Raw genomic sequence first — 25,787 nt, 5'->3', positions numbered from 1 at the left:
AAGCCCGCTAGACTCCCAAGTGCCAGAACGCTTGCTGAAGGCTGCAGACAAAACCAGGACGAAGGCCTCGTTCTCTGACCTTGCCTGTTCCTGTTAGATAAGTATTCTGTTTGCTTATGTTTAGTTGTAGCTTAGTCTCTTAGTGTGTGCATGAGTATTTATTATTAACTGTATAATAAATATTGATCGTTTGAACTTGACTAATCGGTGTATCGTCTTTATTACTTTGAATTTGACCTTGGAATACTTGTGACGTTGCCTATACGGCAACTGGCGACTCCAGAGCTAAATAATTACATAGAACAGAGCCTAGCAGTGTTAAGCACACGTCGAACTCGGAGGCGTGTTAATACACTCCAATAAACGCGTTTTACGCCCATAGTAAAACGTGCAACATTTAGTGGCGACATCCGCCGGGACCCTGTTGTAAGTGGAAACACCACAGTGTCCAGGACCCTGAAATTTGAATTAGAACTCCAAATTGCAGAGAAAGAAAGAGATCACAAGTATTCAAGGTGTTCAAAATAATAAGCGAAATTCGGAAGTGTGTTTAGTGCATGCGTACTAACAGGGCTGTAAGGTAAAACTGAAAGCTTTTTGTTGCGACAAACTTTCGGTAGTTTTGTAATCGGAAAATAGCGTAAGCCGTACCCTTTTTACGAAACACCACCCCAGCAACCCCCTGTTCCAAATTATAAAAAGAGAGTCAGAGAAAATGGCCATGCAGGCAATGGAACGTCTGATGGATCCAGCAAAGTTTGTGGTCGCAGCGACCAGCAGCAGTAGCAGAGTAGGCCAGTGTCCCACGTGGGAGCTGGAACTCCGCAAATATCTGCAGGGAAAGGGATGGCCCCTTTGGAAAGAGTTTTGTGCAAATGAGGAGACAGGTCCCGGAAGTATAGGTCATACTTGGTGGGAGAACCTCTCTCAGATACACAAAAAGAGTTTAGGTAAAGCACGCAAGCCGATGGCGATTGTGTCCTGTTTGGCACAGTTGCGAGGCGCAGAGGAGGTCATCAGGACGCTCCGGGCAGATTTAGAGGAAAGGAACCGAATGAGTAAGGTCGATGTCAGGGACGTCGAGAAAGAAAACCTGGATCTTAAAGGGAAGTTGGCAGAGAAGGGTAGAGAGGTGGATGATGCCAAGAGGGCTCACCAGTCTTGTCTAGCTCATCTGAACAGTTCCCAGACCCAGTATGAGAAAGCCTATCAGGACGTGCAACGTGCCGTTCTGATAAGACAGGAATCGGAAAAGCAGGTGGAGGCATTGCAGAGGCAATGTTCCGATCTCAAAGCAGCTTTGAGAGCACTCCACGCTGCAACGACCGAACAAAGACAAAGCACAGTTGACCACGCGAAATGCAGGAAACAGATTGCGGAACTGCAATCTCTGCTTTCGGTGCAGAATGGCTTCCAAAGCACCTTTGGAGCTCAGTTAGATGGGGAAAATGCCCCAGATTGGCAGGAATTAAGCGAGACAGCGCAGCGTTATGTTCAGGGAACATGTGCGCCCGCAGCTCAGCAGAAACGACAGGCACCCCAACCCCCCACAGCTCAGATCATAACCGCACCCATGAATCCCGTAACCACGCAGAGGAAAGCCGAATCAGAAGGCGCCCCAGACATAACGTACACCACCCCTTTAACAGTAACCCAGCTAAGGGACGCTTGTGAAAAGATCACTCCGTTCCTCCCCACCGCAGACCCCCACCAGTTCTTTGCTAAAGTAAAACAGCAGGCTACCATGTACGGCCTGGATGAGAGAGAGCAGGTTAAGCTCACCGTGTTGAGCTTAGACCAGAGTGTAGTGGCAGCCCTCCCCGACCCACAAAACGTGGCAGGAGGCAGCCTAGAGGAGATGCACACTGCCATTTTAGATGCCATCGGGTACAATAGAGGTGACCCCGTAGAAGGCTTGAATAAGTGCAGGCAGAAGAGATCCGAACACCCCACAGCATTCGCAGGAAGGCTGTGGATTCACTTCAGCGCAGTTTTCGGACAGCTAGATAGAGCGCATTTAACCCGTGAAAACATGGTTAAGTGGACGCGCACAATTATCTCACACGCAACAGAAGCAGGACAGAGCGCTTGCAATAATTACGACCCCTCAGAAGAGGCCCATAACGAAAAATGGGTCCTGAAAAGATTGTCCCGCGCTTGGGAGCAATCGCTTCAGGCAAAGGGAAAAGTTAGATCCCCAGAAGAGGCTCAGGCTGCTGCAGATATCCAAGCAGTCAGAGAGCACCAGAAGCCCGCATGGGTAAATGAAGGCAAGAGCGGCCCTCAACAGAAAGGACAGGAATGCTATAACTGTGGACAGTTAGGGCATTGGGCAAAAGAGTGTAATGCACCCCAGCGATCTCAGAGAGGCCAGCAGACGGGCACTCTGAACCGCAACAAGGCAAAACCCATCCACAATGTAGTAGTACAGTCAGGACCCACCAATGTGGACGAGACGAACTGACGGTGTTCGGGCTCCCCCACTTGGGTCTGTGACACACTGTGGGACTCATCAGGGAGGCCCGTAGTCACGGCAAAAGTCAAAGGGAAGCCCATAGAGTTACTGTGGGACACAGGAGGCTCCCGCACCACCATTAACTCCACAACCACGGCACACGCAGACACGTGGCCGACCACCTCCACCATCACACTTAGCGGGTTCACCGGACACTCGCAGCAGGGACATATCACAGCACCCGTAGCGATCCAGCTAGGGAACATTAGCACAAGACACCCCGTAGTTTTAGTAAATCTTCCCCGGACAGCAGAGCACATCCTGGGGATAGATTTTATGAACGCTCATAGCTTGTCGTTCGACCCAGTGAACCAGTGTGTCTGGCGAATGGCGAGATCAGACAGAGCCCCAGCCACCCTCACAGTAGGAGACTACGCTAATCGGATTAGCGCAGTGGGAGAGTACTCATTCGACCTGACTACACTCCACACCGACAGACAAATTAAGGCCCTACTGAACAAACACAGGACAGCATTTGCAAGTCACCGTCATGACTGTGGTAGAATGACTGGACAAGTTCATGTTACCGGACAGGACCCCCGACCGCAAAAGCAGTATAGATTTCCCCTCGAGGCAGAGGTGGAAATAGAAAAAGTTATAGGCAGCTTGTTGGACCAAGGTGTACTGAGAACGGTAGCCTCCACCAACAATGCCCCTATTTGGCCAGTGAGGAAGCCCGATGGATCATGGCGTCTGACCATCGATTATCGGGAACTCAACAAAGTAACCCCCGCAGTAGCCCCAACGGTAGCTACTAGTCCCGAGACCATGCTCAAGCAGGGTCTCAACGCCAAGTACTTCACGGTATTGGACATCAGTAATGGATTCTGGTCAATACCATTGGCTAAAGCGTGCCAATACAAATTCGCATTCACTTTTAAAACGCAGCAGTACACGTGGACATGCCTCCCACAAGGATTCCACAATTCCCCCTCCATTTTCCACCGACAGCTGGCAAGTGGATTAGAGAAATTTTCCCGACCCGATTGTCTGGTACAGTATGTAGACGACCTACTACTGCAGACAGACACAAAGGCAGAGCACATTTCGCTTCTGGCCGAACTCCTGGAACTCTTAACTGAAATTGGCTGTAAAGTTAACCCGAAAAAGGCCCAAATATTGGAAAGTAAAGTGATGTATTTGGGATCAGTCATCACGCACGGCAAACGCGAGATCGAATTCAAAAGAATTGATTCGATTGTCAAATTGCCCCTTCCCCAGAATGTTTCAGCCCTCCGGTCGTTTTTAGGACTGGTTGGCTATTGTCGGAACCACATCGACGGATTCGCGACAAAAGCCGCCCCACTTTCAGACCTCCTTAAGAAAGGAGCCCCCTGGGAATGGCTTCCGCAGCATACAGGCGCTGTGGAAGAGTTGAAACGAGCCCTTAGTGCAGCACCCGCGCTGCTAGTCCCCGACCAACTTTCACCGTACGCAATCGAGGTAGCGAGCACCGATCTGACCCTCTCGGCCGTGTTGCTTCAAGAACGGCACGAGCAGCTAAGACCAGTGGCTTATGCCTCCCGACTGTTAGACCCAGTAGAACAAGGATTTTCGGCCTGTGAGAGGCACCTCCTTGCTGTCTTCTGGGCAGTGCAGTATTTCTCATACATCACCGGACTCAACCCCATTACTATTCTGACCGAACACACACCCACACAGCTACTACTAGACGGTCGACTGAAGGACGGTTCAGTTAGCCAGATTAGGGCAGCTAGGTGGACCCTACTTTTACAAGGACGGGACATTACAGTAAAACGGACACGCACACACACATACTTAGCCGACAACCTCCAATACCCCGGACAGCCCCATGACTGTGAAATTGTAGCTCCCCTGCATAACACAGGACCCTTTTTAGCCAAAACACCCCCCAGGAAGATAGGGAACCCGAAACAAAGCCCCCAGCCCACAGACACGTGTGGACCCTTGAGGATTTATGTAGACGGTTCCTCCACAGTTTTAAATGGTGAGCGTATCACAGGATGCGGCATCTATGTAGAGGACGCGCAGGGGCGCGCTCTCGAAGAGATAGCTCTTAAGTTACCAGGTCACTTAGGCGCGCAGGCAGCAGAGCTAGCAGCCATAGCGTACATAGTGGACCACCCCGATTCTTTCCCCAGCCCAGCAGACATATATTCAGACAGCTTATATGTCTGTAATAGTTTAACCGATTTTCTACCCCTGTGGAGGACACGAGGTTTTGTCTCCGCAGACGGAAAACCCCTTCCATCAGCCCCCTTACTCCAGCATATCCTAGAGAAAGCGAAGGACAGGACCTTCGGCATTATAAAAGTTCGAAGCCACCATAGGTCATCACCCCCTGGGAATGTAAAAGCCGACGCGTTGGCTAAGGCAGGTTCCAGGAGAGGACACTTATGGACCCCCCCAGCTAGCGCACCAGCTAGCGCCCCTGTGAGCGCAGTCCAAGTCTCACAGACTGATATTAAAGATCTCGTGGCAGCACAAAAACAGGACGGAGACCTCAGGGAGGTTTTCAAGGGAAACTTTGTGCCTGCTTACGAGCACTTTAAACACGCACTGACCACACATGAGGGTGTGATCATTAAGGACCGACTTTATGTGGTCCCACAGCAGGACAGGAATCAGATGATTGCCTTGTTCCATGACGGACACGGGCATCAGGGAATTGATGCAACAACGAGGCACCTCAGGCAACTCTGTTGGTGGCCTAATCTCAGGAATGATGTAACGCACTACATAGAGAATTGCCTGATTTGTGCTCAGAATAACCCGGAGCGGTATTCTAAGAAGGCACAACTTCGGCATACTCGCCCAGTTAACGGCCCTTGGACAAACCTCCAGATCGACTTTATAGGTCCATTGCCCCCTTGTAGGAATGGCTATAAATACGTTCTGGTGGTGATAGATACCTTTACCAAGTGGGTAGAGGCATTTCCCTCACGAACAAATACAGCAAAGACAGCTGCAAAGATCCTGACCCACCACATCTTCACGAGATGGGGTTTACCCCGAAGTATCGATTCGGACCAGGGATCTCACTTTACAGGACGGGTCATGAGGAACGTCCTGACAATATTCGGAATCAAACAGAACTTCCACATTGCGTATCATCCACAGTCCAGCGGGATTGTGGAGCGCATGAATCGGACCCTAAAAACTACCCTTAGGAAAATGGTTCAAGAGAACAATTCCACATGGGATTCAGTGCTCCCCTTTGCACTTATGTTCATAAGGAACACTGTCTCCACATCGACAGGATACACACCACACACACTCATGACCGGACGCCCTATGAAAGGTACAGAATTCCTTTTAGGACTGGACATGACAAGCCCCGAAGTGACGGCCCTCACACATGAAAAGGCAGTTAAAGAACTAGTTGAGACTGTGAGGTCTGCACAGCTCGCAGCCGCAGTCCAGCTAGGGAAACGCCGACAGCAACGGACTGCCTGTTTCAATAAGACCGTACACACCACAGAATTCCAGGTTGGGCAACAGGTAATGTTATCTGTTTATAACCCCAGCAGTTTTTTGGCTCCAAAATATTCCGGTCCCTACTCAATTTCGGACAAAATTAGCCCCTCCGTTTACAGAATAAAGTATCCTAATGGGAAGACCGCGTGGTTCCATATCAACCAGTTAAAGGCATATGGAACACAGGCCAACCATGCTCACCATGTCCTGCTAGATGCAGCAGAACACTCCACCCCGCCCACCAGAGACACCTTTCCACCATCCCCCTCACAGACCAGTTCATCAACGGACTCGCCCACGACTCCGCCCACTGACCACTACAGACCACGCCCCGACACGCCCACAAGCTGCCACAGCAGAGACAGTAGGACAGACACTGCCTCTGAAGACAGCGACACCACACAGCCATACAGCCCACACTGCACCAACTACGACCCCGACTCCAGTGACCCCATGGAAGTCACTTACCTCAAAAACCCAGAACCACCACCCGACCCCGACTACCCCGACAACACACTCGACGCTACACAATGGCACAGGGACAATTCCTACAGACTTGTCCGCAATGATGAAAGTGACCCCCGGTCACACAACTCCAAAATAGCATGCCTGATCCACACAAGGGTGTGGGATCCGGGAGAGCAGGACGACACGGTGTCTGACTCCCGACACGGCAACCCCTTTGTGACCCTGTTCACAGAGGCAGAATCAAAGTGAGGTGTCCAGATGATGTAAGATAGGAATCGTTTGAGGGAAACGATGTCCTTTCTGATGGAACCTGCACGTATGTTTGTCTTCGTTTTATGTTTGTTTGTTTTCAGGAATGTAAATTGTTCAGCTGGAGGATGGACATCTTCTTTTCAGCTGAAAAGATTGTGACCACCTCACATGCACGTTAGTTTGTCCGCAGATACTTCTGAGAACTTCGGTTTGATTGGAGATCTTTTCCAAAGTTGTAAGGCCACACGCCAAATAGTTTATCTGCAGATATCTCTGAGAACTTCAGGGATGTCCTCAGTTGGAGCATCTTGGCTCCCTTGGTTTTTTAGGTGCCCCTCTATTCGGCGAAATAGAGGCTGCAAGTCATGGTCAACACATTCGTACCCGTTTCTTTCCAGGTTACTCAGGCAGTGGACAAACGGCACTGAGGACCCGCCCTGTCTGAGAACCAACCCTTGGTCAGCCAAGCTCGGGTATGGCACAGCACGCCCTACCCGGGGATCCCATCCAACTCGTACCCGTAGCGGCCCATACGCAACTCATTCGGATTTTTATTTCCAAGTTTGTTTTCATTTTACGTTAGGTAGCCCTTCGGCCACCATCCCACATGCTATTTACATCCGGGAACATTCGGATGGTAAATCAGCAAAGCCTGCGAGACGGCTCGCAGAAGGAAGGATTGTTAGGTGTATGCTGGTCTTTAAATTCGCTTTTTGAAAAAAAAATGAGGGGAGTCACAGGGTGTGACTTAGCCAGTCATTTTAAAGGGTCAATTGGGATTTGAAAGACAGATGCACTAACAAGTAAAGGTCTTAAACTGTGTATTGACAGATACTGTGCTTGATCCCAAAGGTTTCAAAGGACGAGACAGAGGTCGAAGCCAGGATTGTCAATACCGGAGGAAGAAGGAAGAGAAAGAAGAAGAACAACAAAAGATGATGGAAGCCCACTTATTACTGTTTAATGTCATATGTATATGTGTGGAAACAAGACACGTTTCCCCCACAACCCCCACCGTAAATGTGTCCATTACAGCAAACCCCCAGTGCTCAGCTCTGATCAGCGAGGTTCAGACCTGGTGTACTAAATTCATGACGTGGTACTCCATGTCCTACATAATCGAATCACTGTTGGTGATTGCGATCCTCATCATCCTAGTGCAGACCCTCAGGTTGAGGAAATGGAAGAGGAGAGCCTCTCGTTCCAGCACCTCACCCATCTATAGAGTGCAATCCCCCATCTTCGGATTCCACCAAACCCCTCAACCCCTCACTGATTACAACACTCTGTAAATAAAATTCAGCCATGTATTATATTGTTCCATACTCGACTGCCGAGTTGGGAAGTGTGATGTTGTGGTGTGAATGGTTAAGGTTTTAGAGTGATTAAATGTTTAAGTTAAGGTTAGGTTAATAGTGATAGGTAGAGGTTCCCAATTGTAGTAATGCATGTCCCCTTTGACATAGGGCCAAGTAGAAATGTTAGTTAAAATTTTTTTCTCTTCTTCCCATAGTTTAGAACAGAGTAGAACAGGAACTGGCAAGAGGTCAGAACACAAGGAGGCAAAGTACATAGGTGATCCTTCACAATAGTATGATTGTGAGGATCACAAGGAGGGAATGTAGCCATGCTGGCCACGCAAAATGGACACTGAGCCAAACTAAAATGGAAGGCTGCTGGGAAACAGACAGTTCAGCCAGAACAGCAGTCTGCAAAGAGCAGTTTGCATTCTGCAGCAGCAGAAACCAGTTTGGGCTCAGGTGAAAAGACCTTAGCTAGGTGCAAATGGCAAAACGCTTTGCATGCTAATGAGGCCATCAGACTTGAACACCCACACAATAGATACATTTGGTTCTGAATGGACACATTCCAATCAAGACCCAGACATCGAGGCACCAGAAACCTCCAAACAAAAGGACATAAGAAACGCCCCCTCCATCACGGAGACCCCCTCGCATTGGGGAATTAATCCAGTATCGATAAGAAATTGATCCAATAGGTAGAGCCCGCCCGAGAAGAGGGAAGGACAACGGAACCCCTATAAAAGATAGGGACCTCGTGTTGTCCGGTCTGTTAAACCTGTGCTCCGGCCCCGACTGACACCTGGTATCCTGACTCCAGCCGTTGAGCACCAGCCGCCGAAACCGTAAGTTCAACGCTCGCTACGCGATCCAAGCCCGCTAGACTCCCAAGTGCCAGAACGCTTGCTGAAGGCTGCAGACAAAACCAGGACGAAGGCCTCGTTCTCTGACCTTGCCTGTTCCTGTTAGATAAGTATTCTGTTTGCTTATGTTTAGTTGTAGCTTAGTCTCTTAGTGTGTGCATGAGTATTTATTATTAACTGTATAATAAATATTGATCGTTTGAACTTGACTAATCGGTGTATCGTCTTTATTACTTTGAATTTGACCTTGGAATACTTGTGACGTTGCCTATACGGCAACTGGCGACTCCAGAGCTAAATAATTACATAGAACAGAGCCTAGCAGTGTTAAGCACACGTCGAACTCGGAGGCGTGTTAATACACTCCAATAAACGCGTTTTACGCCCATAGTAAAACGTGCAACAGGAGGCACAAGAAGTGATCATCTCCCTAGATGCAAAGAAGGCCTTCAACAGAGTCAAATGAAAATACCTCATGAAGATAGTGGAATGGTTTAGGTTTGGCCTACAGTTCACCTCATTGGTGAAACTACTGTACAGCGCTCCCATGGTGAGCACACGGACAAACACCACCATCTCTGAATACTCCCAGCTGCACAGAGGTATGAGGCAAGGATGCCCATTGTCCCCATTGCTATTTGCCCTGACAATTGAGCAACTGGCTATAGCTCTCAGATTAGCGAAGAGGTGGAGAAGCATCCAGAGGAGAGACAAGGAGCATAGAGTCTCACTCCATGCGGATAACCTGCTTCTCTATGTCTCGAACCCTCGAGAAAGCATGGGAGTAATAATGGAATTCTTAAAGGATTTTGATTTGATTTGATTTATTATTGTCATATGTATTAGAATACAGTGAAAAGTATTGTTTCGTGCATGCTGTACAAACAATGCATACATACATAGGGAAGGAAGGACAGACTGCAGAATATAATGTTACAGTTAGAGCAAGGTGTAGAGAAAAGATCAACTAAATACAAGGTACATCCATTCAAAAGTCTGATGGCAGTAGGGAAGAAGCTGTTCTTGAGTCAGTTGGTACATGACCTCAAACTTTGGTCGGAAGAAGGTGGAAGAGGGTATGTCCGGGGTGCTGGGGTCCTTAATTATGCTGACTGCTTTTCTGAGGCAGCGGGAATGATAGATAGTCAATGGATGGGAGCCTGGGTTGCGTGATGGACAGGGCTACATTCACAATTTTTTGCAATTTTCTGTGGTCTTGGGCAGGGCAGGCTCCATACCCAGCTGTGATACAACCAGAAAGAATGCTTTCTATGGTGCAGCTGTGGAAGTTGGTGAGGGTCGTAGCTGACATGCCAGATTTCCTTAGTCTTCTGAGAAAGTAGAGTTGTTGGTGGGCTTTCTTAACTATAGTGTCGGCATGGGGGGAACAGGACAGGCTGTTGGTGATCTGTACACCTAAAAACTTGAAGCTCTCGACCCTTTCTACTTCGTTCCCATTGATGTAGACAGGGGCATGTTCTCCACTACGCTTCCTGAAGTCGATGACAATCTCCTTTGTTTGGTCGACATTGTGGGAGAGATTATTGTCATCGCACCAGTTCACCCGATTCTCTATCTCATTCCTGTGCTCTGTCTCATCATTGTTTGAAATCCGACCCACTATGGTGGTTTCATCAGCAAATTTGAAAATCAAGTTGGAGGGGAATTTGGCCACACAGTCATATGTGTATAAGGAGTATAGTACGGGGCTAAGGACACAGCCTTGTGGGGCACCGGTGTTGACGATGATCGTGGAGGAGGTATTGTTGCCTATCTTTACTGTTTGTGGCCTGTGGGTTACAAAGTTCAGGATCCAGTTGCAGAGGGAGGAGCTGAGGCCAAGGCTACGGAGTTTGGAGATGAGTTTCGTATGAGTTTCAGAGCCTTCTCAGGTTACAAACTCAATCTGAGCAAAAGCGAAATTTTCCTCATGAACCTGCAGTGGGAGGAATGCAAGCTGGGGAAGTTGTCATTAAAGCTGTCCCAAACTAAGTTCCGATACATGGGGATTCAAATAGCCCATGACCGGACATGGATTCACAAGTGGAACCTATCGAGCCTGGTGGAGGAGGTGAAGAGGGACCTGTGGAAGTGGGACTTGCTCCCACTCTCCCTGGCGGGAAGAGTGCAGACAATCAAAATAAACGTGCTGTCCAGGTTCCGCTTCCTATTTAGATCACTACCGATCTCGACCCCAAGGTCTTCTTCACCAAATTAATCATAGTATTTGTGTGGGGAGGGAAGAACGCTGGGATCCGCAAGAACAGAAGGAGAATTATCGGAGGGCCTGCCTCTTCCGAACCTCCTATTCTACCACTGGGCAGCCAATGCAGAAAGACTATGGGGGTGGATCAAAGAGCAGGGAGTGGAATGGGTAAGAGCGGAGGAGAACTCCTGCACGGGGACATCCCTCTGATCACTGGTCAGGGCCCCACTCCCATTTCTCCCAGCCAAGTACTCAGGAAGCCCAATGGTAGTGGCCATGCTGAGGTTGTGGAATTAACTCAGGCACCACTTCAATCTGGTTGTGATGTCCACCATGGCCCCCAGCTGTAAGAACCATAGATTTACCCCTACAACAATAGACGCCTCCTTTAAAAGGTGGAGACAGCTCCAGTTCCAGAAAGGGAATGAGTTCCGGTATATCCAAGTAAGGAACTTCCTCTGCAAAGGGACTGTAACATTCCCACAGTTACTAGGACACGCCCTACTGGACAGACTCTAAATCTTGGATGAACTGGAGGACAGTGACATGTACGGACGGATGCTAGAGGAGGTATGGTCACCACTGGGCAAGATACGGGAGAAGTGGGAGGAAGAGCCATGCATAGAGAAAGGGAGAGGACTCTGGATCGAAGCACTGCATAAGGCGAACTCCACCTCCTCATGTGCAGGGCTGAGCCTGATGCAGCAGAAGGTAGTGCACAGGGAGCACTTGACCAGAACGCGCAGGAGCGGGTTCTTCCCAGAAGTGGAGAACAATTGTGAACGATGCCAGGGAGGCCCGGCCAACCACAGCCACATGTTCTGGTCCTGTCCAAGACTTGTCGGGCACTGGACCAGCATTTGCAAGTCCATGTCCAAAGTTGTGGGGTTCGTGGAGCCATGCCTACTAGTGGCAACCTTCGGGGTATCGGGACAGTCGGAACTCTGTACGGGGAGAGGGGCAGACGCTCTAGCCTTTGCCTCCTTGATCGTCAACGGGAGACTACTGCTCGGCTGGAGATCAGCAGCGCCACTCAAGGCCGCAGACTGGCTGTCCGACTGAGCAGAATTCCTTAAATGGGAAAAAATGGGGGAAAGAGGGATGGTGAGAGGCCAACCAGAATACAGAGTAAACAGGGCAGGGGAGCCAGATGGGGTAAATGACAAGGAAGTACATGGGTGCAACCACAACAACAACACCAATGCATGACTGGGTGGCACCAAACAAGCCCCTGGTATGTTTTAATACCAGAGGCCAACATGCATATAATTATTTCAGTAAGGTTGTGGCAATCGATCACTGGGGGCCCAAAGTTATAAGTAAATGCAAACCCAATAAAAATATTTGTTTTTAAAAGTAAATGATTCCATGACACCATTTTGAATGTGAACAGCAGAGTTTCTCCCAGTGTCTTTGCCCATATTTCTCCCTCAACTGACATTGGTTAAAACAAACACTTCATCTGGTCATTGCCATGCTGCTGCTTGTGGGGTCTTGCAGTCTGCAAATCGGTTGCTTCATTTCCTACACTTCACACTTCACTGATGTTAAATTGTTTTCGGAAGCTCTGATGTGTTTTCCCAATGCATAACTTAATCTGAATAATTCTTTGATGCACCACAGAGAAGAAGAATGTTTCGGATTTTAAATTCTTGACCATATGGGAGGACTGTAGCATATGTAGCCACCGAAGTTTGCCATTCCCTCAATACAAAATGGAGGAACGCAAAGCTCGCAGGGTAAAATGGACAAAGTTTGCAGCACAAGCAGGCTGCAATAAGCCACTGTGTATTCTGTCTGCTAAGAGAGCAGACAGCATCGAAATGAACATTCCGCATACTAATGAGGCAATCTCTGGGTCAGTTAGCATAGTAATGGAACGATGGAATGAACAGGTATAGGGTGGATACATGGGTTTGAGTAGGGTGATCATGGCTCGGCACAACATTGAGGGCCGAAGGGCCTGTTCTGTGCTGTACTGTTCTATGTTCTATGTTCTATGATCCCAGAGACAAAGGACACAAATGGGGAAGTGATTGCAACATTGTATGGGAAGCCAGACACCCCGGCACCAGCGGGGTTAGAAGACAAAGCACCTGAAGGCCCGCCCCGTAGCCGAGGGACAGCCTCAGTATTGGGGGGATTCAAACAAATCGATTGGGAAGAGACCCAATCGATCCCCAGCAGATAGAGGGTCCGCCCAAAAGGGCGCAAAGCCCTGGGACCTATAAAAGACAGGTCCCAAACTTAGTTCGTTCTTCTTGACCAGTCCTCCTCTCTTGACCAGCCCTCTCGACCAGCCTTTACCGAAGAAGACCTTGACCGAGAGAGAGGAGAGGTTCAGACAGCAGCCACCAGTAAGTAAGTGTCTCTCAACGATCGCTACCAGAGATAGACACTCCTGACCCCTTTTAACCCGTACCAACCTGAAGTCTGCGGACCCAGTGCAGAGCAAGAGGCCATTGTCCCCCTGATCCAGCAGTTCCTTATTCAGATAAGTATTGGTCTATTTAGTGGTAGGAATAGTTTAGTCATCTTAGCGTGTGCATGAGTAGTTTATAATTGTATTATAATAAACTCATTTGTTTGAACTTACTAATTGGTGTATGGTTTTATTGCTTTGAACTTGACCTTGAAACTTGTGGCGGTATCTTAATGATACCTGGCAACTCCAAAGCTAAGCAACGAAACAGAGCCAAATTGAGTGTTAAGCACACTCACCCAGAACGAGTAACACATATGAGGCCTTTGCCTCACAAATTATAACGTAACACAATTTATCTTTACTATTTGGTCTTGGGACATTGGTAATCAATATTTATTGCCCATCCTAGTTGCCATGAGAGCAACATAATCCATCCATGCAAAATGGCTACAAATAGGCCTGATAGGGTGAGAGCGAATAAAGTACATGTGCACAGTTTTCTTGATCACTCTTCGGTGTGAGCTCACACATTAACCAGTTCATTTAATTCAATTTTCTACCTTGCCATAAGAATTGAACTCCTAACTTTTGAGGTATTGACTAGTATCGCATTCATTCATTAACTGTGCCCATATTTTGTACCTTACCTGAAAGTAAATTGTATATTTGAAAGTCTCACTTTCAGATAACTGCCCTCCTGAATGGCATTGCTGACCATTGACTCACAAAACTGTAGCATTTGGTCTTCCACGTTTACATAAACATACTATTTTCTGACTACATTAATTTCCTTCTCATCACTTCAGTAAAAGCAATAAGACTTATTTCTGCTACAAAAGAGGAGGTTGTACAAGTCCAGCTTTTGCGGCTTTTTCATGCACTTAACAGAGCTAGATGCAGGTTTCTGGATCCAGTAGGTTTTTTTCTGGGAACCATTTTTGGAATTCTCACTCTCGAGAGCATAGAAATAATTCAGTACCATACCAGCTTTCCAAATCCCTAACTATTGTCGAGTGGGGGTTGGTGGGGTGGGGTTAATGGGCTGGGTCATGGAAGAAATCATGAGATAAAAATCAAAAGCAATTCCCTGCAACATTTGCCTTGTCAACTAGTAAAGTGCTACAGACTATGAGTAGAATTTTCCTGTGTCCCCCAAGGTGGGTTCAATGACGGGCGACGGGTGGAGAGGTTCCAAAAAAAACGGTTTCACAGCAGTATAAAATGATGCCAGGATCTTCCACTCCCGGCCTTCAAACGGGTCACATTTCCGCAGAGGCCAGTGTGAAGCTGATTTGCTTCCTGTTAATGCAATGCACACGGAGGTCTGGCTGGAGCTCCCCGCTCCTCACCCCAAGATCCACTTGTCCACGGCGCCAGTGGGCAATCACACCCGCCCAGAACATTATGGACCAAAAGTTGGGACTTCCCTTAAGAAAGCCTGAGGCTGCCTCCGGAGTTTGGGATGGTGGCCTCCAGTGGGCCCTGGAACACGCAGCACTGGGCGCATCTGTCAGTTGGATCTTCCAGCTTTAGAGTCTTCCAAGAGGTCCATTTTCCAGCTTCAAAGTGTTCCTGGAATCCAACCTCTTTCTTCCAGAAGTCCATCTTCTATCTTCAACAATGGGCCATTTATGTCTGGACTCCTTTTACAAATGTGGCTCCACCACATGTAACGTCACAAAACCCTCCAATGCATATAAAATTAGGCCGGGGTCATGCAATATGGCACAAATTCCTGGCGGCATCACGGCGGGAAACAATTCCCTCCTCTGCCCCTGTCATAGGAGATAGGCCAGGATTTTCCTGCCGTGCTGAGATGGGATTAATTTTGGGAGATTCAGGGTCCCAACCAAAAGGACCTTTGGCAGGACCAAACAATCCTGTCAGTGGGCAGGGTCAGAAAATCAATCAGTAGTGCCAGATGGGAAAATTCTGTCCTTTGTCTTACTAACTGAGGAAAATGCATAATACTAGCACGCATCACTAAAGAAAGCAGGAGAGTGAGCGGTGCAGGGAGGGGGGGGGGGGGGGGGGGGTGGAAATCAGGAAGGATAAACCTATTTTAAACCAAGCTACTTTTCCTACTGCAGCATATGTAAATGCATTAAAAAGTGCTAAACTAATACTTTCCACAGACCATGAACAATATTCCAATGATTTAATCACGTTGGAAAATCTCTCAGGATTCTATAAAAGTAATTCAGTGAACACCAAGAATAGCTTTTAAATTTTAAATTTTGTGAAAAGCACATGGATGAAATAGAACATTTTCATAGAAACTTACATAGAAAATAGAAGCAGGAGGAGGCCATTCGACCCTTCGAGCCTGCTCCACCATTTATTATGATCAAGGCTGACCATCAAGCTCAATACCCTGATCCATCCTTCCCCCATATCCTTTTTTTATACACTTAGAGTACGCAATTCATTTTTACCAATTAAGGGGCAATTTAGTGTGGCCAATCCACCGAGTTGGTACATCTTTGGGTTGTGGAGGCGAAACCCACGTAAACACGGGGAGAATGTGCAGACTCCACACGGACAGTGACCCAGAGCTGGGATCGAACCTGGGACCTTGGCACCACGAGGCAAGAGGGCTAACCCACTGCGCCACCGTGCTGCCCTCTTCCCCCCATATTCTTGATCTCTTTTGCCCCAAGAGCGATATCTAACTGACTTAGTCTCTCCTCATATGACAGTCCTGCCATCCTAGTAAACCTTCACTGCACTCCCTTCTTAGCAAGGTAAGGACACCAAAACTGCTCACAATACCCCATGTGCGGTCTCACCAATGCCCTATACAATTGCAGTAAAACATCCCTATTCCTATACTCAAATCCTCTCACGTTGAAGGCCAACATACCATTTGCCTTCTTTACTGCCTGCTATACCTGCACGCTTACTTTCAGTCCAAAGATGTGCAGGTAGGTGGATTGGCCACACTAAATTGCCCCTTAGCTAGGCCCGATTACTGGGTTATGGGGATAGTGTGGAAGCCTGTGCTGACGTACGGTGCTCTTTCCAAGGGTCATGCAGACTAGATGGGCTGAATGCCCTCCTTCTGCACTGTAAATTCTATTTGATAATGCACGAGATCACCAAGGTCTCACTTAGTATCCATCTCTCTAAATTCATGCCCATTCAAATAATAAGAAGTCTTACAACACCAGGTTAAAGTACAACAGGTTTGTTTGGAGTCACTAGCTTTCAGAGCGCAGCTCCTTCATCAGTTGAGCGAAGAGATGAGTTCCACAAACTCATATAGACAAAGTCATTGATGAAAGATGATACTTCGAATATGAGTCTTTACAGGTAATTAATTCTTTACAGGTCCAGATGGTGCGACTGAAGAGAGGGATATTCACAGGTTAAAGAGTTGTATTGTGCGCTTATGCGCGACAGCACAGAATCGCCAAGCAGAAACTGATAGCCAAGGTCCGCATGCATGAGTACGGCCTCAACCGGGACCTTGGATTCATGTGTCATTGCATTCACCCCCCACCATCTGGCCTGGGCTTGCAAAATCCTACCAACTGTCCTGGCTTGAGACAATCCATACCGCTTTAACCTGTGATTACCCCTTTCTCCAGTCACTCTGTCTGGACCTGTCAAAACTTAATCACCTGCAAAGACTCACATTCAAAGTATCATCTTGTATCATTGACTGGGGCAGCAGGGTAGCATGGTGGTTAGCATAAATGCTTCACAGCTCCAGGGTCCCAGGTTCGATTCCCGGCTGGGTCACTGTCTGTGTGGAGTCTGCACGTCCTCCCCCTGTGTGCGTGGGTTTCCTCCGGGTGCTCCGGTTTCCTCCCACAGTCCAAAGATGTGCGGGTTAGGTGGATTGGCCATGCTAAATTGCCCGTAGTGTCCTAATAAAAGTAAGGTTAATGGGGGGTTGTTGGGTTACGGGTATAGGGTGGATACGTGGGTTTGAGTAGGGTGATCATGGCTCGGCACAACATTGAGGGCCGAAGGGCCTGTACTGTTCTATGTTCTATGACTCTGTCTATATATTGTTTTGGAGTTTGTGGAATCCACCTCTTCACTCAACTGATGAAGGAACTGTGCTCTGTAAGCTAGTGATTCCAAACAATGTTGGACTTTAACCTGGTGTTGTAAGACTTCTTACTGTGCCCACCCCAGTCCAACGCCAGCATCTCCACATCATTTAAATAATAATATGCCTTCCAATTTTTGCTACAGAAGCAAATAACCTCACATTTATTCACATTATACTGCATTTGCCCTGCATATGCCCACTCACTCAGCCTGTCCAAATCCCACTGAAACATCTCTGCATCCTCTTCACATTTCACCCGCCCACCCAACTTTGTATCATCTGCAAATTTGGAGATAATATATTTAATTCATTTGTCCAAGTCAATAACATATAATGTGAACAGTTGGGGTCCGAGCAGTACCCCACTAGTCACTGCTTACCAATTGGAAAATAATTTTGCTTACTGTCTGCTAACCAGCTTTCTATCCACCTCAAGACACGACCCACTCATGTGCTTTAACTTTACATAATAATCTGCTATGTGAGATCTTGTCGAAAGCCTTCTGAAAGCCTAAGTAAATAATATCCACCGGTTCTCCCTGGTCAACTCTCCTTGTTACATCTTCAGAGAATTCTAATAGATTTGTCAAGCATGCTTACCTTTCATAAATCTATATTGACTTTGTCTGATTATACCACTACTTTCTGAATGCTGTGCTATGAAATATTTGATATTGAATCCAGCAACTTCCCTACTACCGACATTAGGCTCACTGGTCTATAGTTCCCTGTTTTCTCTCTACCTCTCGTTCTGAATAACGGGGGCGCGATTCTCCGCAAAGGTGGAGAGTCGTGAAGGCTGCCATGAAAACGGCCGTGTTTCACGGCAGCCTCCGCGCCCCCTCCCGGGACCCGATTCTGCACCCCGGTCGGGGCTAGCATCGCGGCCCCATGAACTACGGCATCGCGGGCTTAACGAATTTCGCTAAGCCCGCGCGCCAAAGTTAGCGACGGCTGACGCATATGATGACGTCAGCTGCGCATGCGCGGATTGGACGACTCCAACCCGTGCATGCGCGGATGATGTCACCCGCGCATATGCGTCAGACCCGCGCATGCGCCATCCGTAATGCCCCTCAGCCGCCCTGCGGACTGATCCAGCGGGGCGGCGGAGTAACAAAGAGTGCGCGGGGTAAGTACCGGTGGGCACTGATCGCGGGCCCATGCCACCCTTGGCACGGCCGTGGTGCGGCCGTGCTAATCGGTGGCATGGTTGTGCAGAACGGACTTTGGCGCCGTTTTCACGAACTTGTATAGCAGGTGTATTCAAATTCGTGAAAACGGCCGTAAAGGCCTTGGAAATCGGCCCATCGGCCAGGGGAGAATCGCTGCTCGCCGTAAAAAACGGCGAGCAGCGATTCGTGTCGGGGGGCGGGCGTGGGGGGGGGGGGGGGGGGGGGAGAATAGCGGGAGGGCGTCGGACCAGCGTCGCCGTAAAATTTGCGCCGCCCGCTATTCTCCCCCCCCCGTCGTGAGTGTGGAGAATCGCGCCCGGGATTATAATTTCTACGCTCCAATCTGTAGAAACCATTCCAGAGTCCAAAGAATTTTGGAAAATGACCACCAATAGATCGACTATTTCTAGGGTCACTTCCTTAAGTACTCAGGGATGAAGATTATCAGGCCCTGCAGATTTATCCACCTTCAATCCCATTAATTTCCCCAAAACCATTCCTTTACTATACTAATTTCCTCCAGCCCCTCATTTAAACTTGTGTTACTCAGAAAACATTATTCATGTTTTCCTTTGTGAAGACAGAAGCAAAGTACAAATTTAGTTCCTCAGCCTTTTCTTTGTTCCCTGTTATGAATTCCCCTGTTTCTGACTGTAAGAGGTCTACATCTTTTTCTCTTTACGTATTGAATAATGGTCAGATAATGTATTATGGAAAAGTAAATGGCTTGGTGTTACTTGCAGCATGATGGGCAGGGGTCAAGTAAGTCTCAGCATGCAGTTAGTAGGCATGGAATGGTATATAATTCTCTCCTCCATGGTGGGTTTGACATTTTTTTTAAACAGGCCAGAGCGTGGTGGATAGGGAAACCACCACCTTCCTGACTCCACTCCGATTAAATCAATGGTGAGATGGCTTGCCCACATTCGTAGGCAATCTGTACCTGGTCAAGGGACCCAGTGTTGGGAAAGGGGAGCGAGGCAGTGAGAACCACCCCTCTACCCCTTCCCCATGATGCCCCACGTCACAACCCACTTCCCGCCATCACTTATCCGTGGCTTGGGATTCAGCAATGATACTAGGCCTTGGGTGAGTGCCTTACTGGTAGCAGCCACCACCTCTCTGCTGGTGCTGCTGTTCATTGGAGCTGCTGGCTTTTGGTTAGCTGACAGCTCTGAGCAGACATGGCTTCCACCCACCGGGGTTCCTGGATCCCAGGGAATTCCCGCTGGTAGCCTGTCAAGTATCTGAGTGGTGATGTGGTAGGTGTTTCCAAAAGAGGCATTATAGGACAATATAGTTTAGCACAGTAGGCTAACTAGCTGGCTTGTAATACAGAACAATGCCAGCAGCACGGGTTCAATTCCCGTACCAGCCTCCCTGAACAGGCGCCGGAATGTGGCGACTAGGGGCTTTTCACGGTAACTTCATTGAAGCCTACGTGTGACAATAAGTGATTATTAGGATCGTTTTAATCATTCAGCTCCTTTTCCCGCACAGAAAAGGCTGTTTGGTTCCACCAGTCCATCTGGAAAAACTTGGCTCAACCTTTGCACCCAACTATTGGCAGATAGCATTGCTGAGTTACTTTATGAATACTTTGCATTGGTCTTTGCCACGAAAGAAGAAGCTGCCCCAGCCATGGTGAAAGAGAAGGTGATTCACACACTTAAAAGGCTTACAATGATAAGGAGGGAGTATTAGATAGGCTGTCTCTCCTTAAAGTCGATGAGCCAACAAGGCCAGATGCATCTGAGGATACTGAGGGAAGTGAGAGTAGCAATTGCAGAGGTACTGGCCGTAATTCTCCAGTGTTCCTTAGACTCAGGAGTGGTGCCAGAGAAGTGGATAATTTCAAATGTTATATCTTAAATGGACAGCACGGCAGCATTGTGGTTAGCACAATTGCTTCACAGCTCCAGGGTCCCAGGTTCGATTCCGGCTTGGGTCACTGTCTGTGCGGAGTCTGCACATCCTCCCCGTGTGTGCGTGGGTTTCCTCCGGGTGCTCCGGTTTCCTCCCACAGTCCAAAGATGTGCAGGTTAGGTGGATTGGCCGTGCTAAATTGCCCTTAGTGTCCAAAATTGCCCTTAGTGTTGGGTGGGGTTACTGGGTTATGGGGATAGGGTGGAGGTGTTGACCTTGGGTAGGGTGCTCTTTCCAAGAGCCGGTGCAGACTTGATGGGCCGAATGGCCTCCTTCTGCACTGCAAAATTCTATGATATCTTTGGTTCAAAAAAGTTTGAGAAGATAACCCCAGCAGCCACAGGCCAGCAGTTTAACTTTGGTGATGAGGAAGTTTCTGGGAACAATGAGTTGGGACAAAATCAATAGTCATTAAGGAACGTTATCGTGAAATTTTTAAGGGAAAATCATGATTAACTAAGGGCAGAATATTACGACCTCTCCCACCGGTGTGGTTTTCCGGTCCCGATGAAGTCAATGGTCATTGGGATGGCTCACTGCGTTTTCCGGCCTTGCCACTGCTGTGGCGGGAGTGTGAAATTCTGCCCTAACTTGCTGGAGATTTTTGATGAAACAACAGAGAGGGTTGATAACATTAATGCTGTTGCTGTGCTGTACGTAGACTTCCAAAAGACATTTAATAAAGTGCCAAACAGCAGACTCGTGAGCAACGTTAGAGCTGATGGAATAAAAGGGACAATAGCAACATGGGTAAAACAAATTGGCTGAGTAACAGGAAACAGAGAGTAGTGATTAATGGATGTTTTTTTGGACTAGAAGAAAGGTTAGGTGGAAACATATGTAGAAAATAGAAGCAGGAGGAGGCCGTTTCGCCCTTCGAGCCTGCTCCACCATTCATTATGATCATGGCCGATCATCAAGTTCAATACCCTGATCCTGCCTCCCCCCATATCCCTTAATTCCTATCGAAATTTCCCTCAGACCCCCTGTTCTTTTGATATATATATATATATAGCAATGACTTAGACCTTGGTGTAAGGGCAGTACGGTAGCTTAGTGGTTAGCACAGTTGCTTCACAGCTCCAGGGTCCCAGGTACGAAACCCGGCTTGGGTCACTGTCTGTGTGGAATCTATACATACTCCCGTGTGTGCGTGGGTTTCCTCCGGGTGCTACAGTTTCCGCCCACAGTCCAAAGATGTGCAGGTTAGGTGGATTGGCCATGCTAAATTGCCCTTATTGCCCAAAAAAAGGTTAGGTGGGGTTACAGGGTTTTGGGGATAAAAGGGGGTAGGGTGGAGGCATGGGTCTTAAGTAGGGTGCTCTTTTTAAGGACCAGTGCAGATTCGATGGGTTGAATGGCCTCCTTCTGCACTGTAAATTCTATGATTCTATGGTGTAGAGGGCACAATTTCAAAATTTACAGACGATATGAAACTTGGAAGCATTGTGAATTGTTAGGAAGATAGTGCAGAACTTCAAAAGGATATAGTCAGGCTGGTGAAATGGGCAGACGAGTTTCAAATGATATTCAATGCAGAGAAGCGCGAAGCAATTGATTTTAACACAAGAGAGACAATATCAAATATAGAATACAATTCCAAAGTGGTGAAGGAACAGAGGGACCTATGTGCATGAGTAATTGAAAGTTGTTAATAAAGCATTCAGCATCCTGGCTTTATTGATCAGGTCATGGATTACACGAGCAATGAGGTCAATGTTAATCTTGTATAAAACATTGATTCGGCCTCAACCCGAGTATTGTGTCTAGTTCTGGGTGCCACATGTCAGGAGAGGTGAAAAGACAATAGAGAGAGCACCAAAAAGATTCACAAGAGTGGTTCCAGGAGTGAGGATCTTCAATTATGAAGATAGATTGGAAAAGTTGGGACTGTTTTCCTTGCAAGAGGGAAGGGAGAAGAATTGATTGAGGTATTCAAAATCATGAGGGGCCTGGACAGGGTAGATCAGGGAAAACAGTTCAGAATTGAGAACATGAGGGCACAGATTTAAGGTAAAGTCAAAAGCAGCAATGGAAACCATGAGGAGAAACTTTTATTCAGCGAGTGGTTAAGATCTGGAATGAGCTGGTGGAGAGTGTGGTGGAGGCAGGCTCAATTGAACATTCAAGGGGGAATTGGATTACTGAAAAGAAACTATGTGCTGGGTTACGCGTAGAAAGCAGGGAAGTGGCACCAGGCACATTACGTATTTACAGAGCTGGCACAGAACTGACGGGCCAAATGACCTCCTTCTGCCCTGTAACAATTCTGTGATTCTGCGACTTTAAGCATGAAGCTGTTCTGATTTATTACAAATATAATCTTATCACAGCCAACAGTATGTATCAAAAGATCTGGATGAAATTAGTTCTTATCTCTGAAGACAGACAGACGGTAGGGGGAAGTTAATCAAGGATACGCGAAAGAAAGGTGATGCGTTTAAAATGGATGCAGATTGGGCCTATGCATATTTGGTTTGCAAGTGGGTCCTCCCAATAAGGTCAGGGGGTATTAAACTGAGCAAAGACTGATACGAACAGGTGTAGGTTGTAAGTAAAGTCAAAAGTAAATTTACAGTGTGAAACGAATAAATGCATTTAGGATAAAAATGGGGAGCCTCCATTGCGCAACCATCCACAAAATTAAAGCTCATCTATATACAGAAGTGCAAATGCAATTTAAATTTAATTGGCAAGAAATGGTCTGCTAATTTTTTTAATTTAGCACCCCTTGAATGTAGTACGATCACCTCTTCAAACATAACCTTGCACAGCACACTGCGTATGAAAGGGAAGTGCTATAACTTAATAAAGTAAAGTTTAAACGCGATGACTGCATGTTCAATATTTTTTGCTGCGAGTACAAATTGCCCACAAGAAGATCGCTTGAAGCGAAAGCTCAATTGGTTTTAGTCTCTCTGCTGCAAAGCATTGAGCAACATGTGTGAAACTGAATAGGTCAGCAAATCAGAGAAGCAATAAAATATACCCTCCACAATGATGATCAGACCCAATGTCATATGGACACAAGTATAAAATGAAATAAGCTAATTACAACTAGTTAAAGTTGGATTACATGAGTGTGTTCTTACCCAGTGCTCAGCTTACGTGTGTCAGTTCAAACTGCCATTAGAACGTAACGGTTTTTACCAAATAAAGGAACCCATCAGTGGTCACATGCTTGAAACGCAATCATCGTTGCAGCTAATCTTGCAGGGTGTATGCTGAGGATGAGAGATTCAGTGCTCACACACAATCTGCAAAGTTAAACCACATCCTGTTGGTTCAATGTTAATTTTTCTAAAATTGTCGAACAGAGATCTGCAAAAACCATGAACACTTGTGCTGGACATTTTCTTTTTTGAAACACCCCGTGTCACACATAAGACATTTTAAAAAGTAAAATACTTTTGTCAGCTAATGGTAGAAAGGTTTCCCGCAGAGCTTAGATCTTTATCAATTAAGGTGGAGAAAGGAGGATCAGCCTTAATGTGAATTTGAATATTCCTTTAACCCATTGCCACCTGTGGCAACTTCTTCTTTCTCTGGTCATATTTAGTAACTACTGACTAAAATATTTTGCAAGCATTTCGATGTTCCACCTCAATAAACAGTTTTCATTTAATAATGTAAAATGTCATATTTGCATAAAAACAATTTTACTTTCACTTGCTGAACTAGGCTGCAACAATGAGCAGAATGTGACTGAGGAAAGGATCATAAGATCATAGGAAAAAGAGCAGAGGAAGACCATTCAGCTCCTGGACCCTGCACCTACGCTGTTTAAGAGGATCACTATCCTGCTGACCCCCCTCATATCCGTTGACTCCCTTGTCGATTACAAATCCATGAAACTCAGCCATGAATATTTACAATGACCTGGGGAAGAGAACTCCAAAGTCTAATGAGCCTCTGAGACATAATTCTCCACATCTTTATCTTAAACAGGAGATCCCTTGGGCAGAATTTTCCGTTCCACCACACTCGTTTACAGGTGCGGCGGCCTCCGCTGGCAGCGGGATCCTCCGTCCTGGCAGCTGGCCAATGGGGTTTCCCATTGTGGGTGCCCCCGCGCCGTTGGGAAATCTGTAGGCGTGAATGCGCTTCCAGCAAAGCAGAGGACCCTGCCGACGGAGAATGCAGCCTCTTAATTTCAAATTGTGCCTCCTTGTTAGGCATAATTTTCCTTTGAAATAAATGATCAATATCTTTATATCATCCTGAGAAATACGAGATATGAAAAGTATTTAGTTCACCAGAGCTTTCCTGACATTGAGTTAAGTTGTCACATGACGTAATATACACAGAGGCCCGGTATCAATTTGGGCATAAAATTAGAAAATGCTTGAGACAATCAGCAGATCATCAATAGTATTAAAGAGAATAGGTAAGTTAGCAGTTGAGTTGTTTGTGGGTGAACAGTATTTACAAAGGACCAGAACAAAAACAACCTACATGCAGTTGCAAGAATGGAACGTTCTGTAAAGTGATCTATTGTTTTATTTTATTCATTTTTACGGGATGTGGGCTTCGCTGGCTAGGCCAGCATTTGTTTGCCATCCCTAATTGTCCATGAAATGTTGTGGTGAGCTGCCTTCTTCAACTGCTGCAGTCTAGGTGGTGTAGGTACACCAACAGTGCTACTAGAAAGGAGGTTCAGGATTTTGACCCAGCAACAGTGAAGGAATGGTGATATATTTCCAAGTCAGAATGGTGAGTGATTAGAGGAGAACTTCCAGGTCGCAGTGTTCCCATGTATCTGCTGCCCTTGTCCATCTAGATGGGAGTGGTCGAAGGTTTAGAAAGTGGTGCCGAAGGAGGTTTGGTGAGTTCCTTCAGTGTATCTTGTAGATGGTACACTGCTGTTGCTGCGTATCAGTGGTGAAGGGAGTGAATGCATGTGGAAGGGGTGTCAATCAAGTTGGATGCTTTGTCCTGGATGGTATTGAGCTTCTTGAGTATTGTTGGAACTGCACTCATCCAGGAAATTGGGAAGTGTTCCATCACACTCCTGACTTGTGCCTTGTAGGTGGTGGACAGGTTTTGGGGAGTTATGAAGTGAATTACTCGTCGTAGGATTCCTAGTATCTTTCCTGCCTTTGTAGCGACAGTATTTATATGGCGAGTCCAGTCC

The 25,787-nt window shown here is 47.2% G+C and overlaps 1 protein-coding gene across 3 annotated transcripts in view; it reads right to left on the bottom strand.

Moving 5' to 3' along the window:
* The window catches only part of LOC119962096 (rho GTPase-activating protein 15-like), a 992,501-nt gene extending 968,659 nt beyond the window's left edge, over positions 1-23,842 (bottom strand). For all 3 annotated transcript variants that reach the window (XM_038789949.1, XM_038789950.1, XM_038789951.1), the window contains exon 1: positions 23,746-23,842. The gene's annotated coding sequence lies outside the window, so the exon portion shown is untranslated. The remainder of the gene's footprint in view (positions 1-23,745) is intronic.
* Between the last annotated feature and the right edge of the window lie 1,945 nt (positions 23,843-25,787).

This window comes from Scyliorhinus canicula, chromosome 2, assembly GCF_902713615.1.
Source record: "Scyliorhinus canicula chromosome 2, sScyCan1.1, whole genome shotgun sequence".
Classification (NCBI taxonomy): Eukaryota; Metazoa; Chordata; class Chondrichthyes; order Carcharhiniformes; family Scyliorhinidae; genus Scyliorhinus; species Scyliorhinus canicula.
Note: the sequence above shows the minus strand (reverse complement) of the source record. Positions and strands in the feature narration are given on the sequence as shown.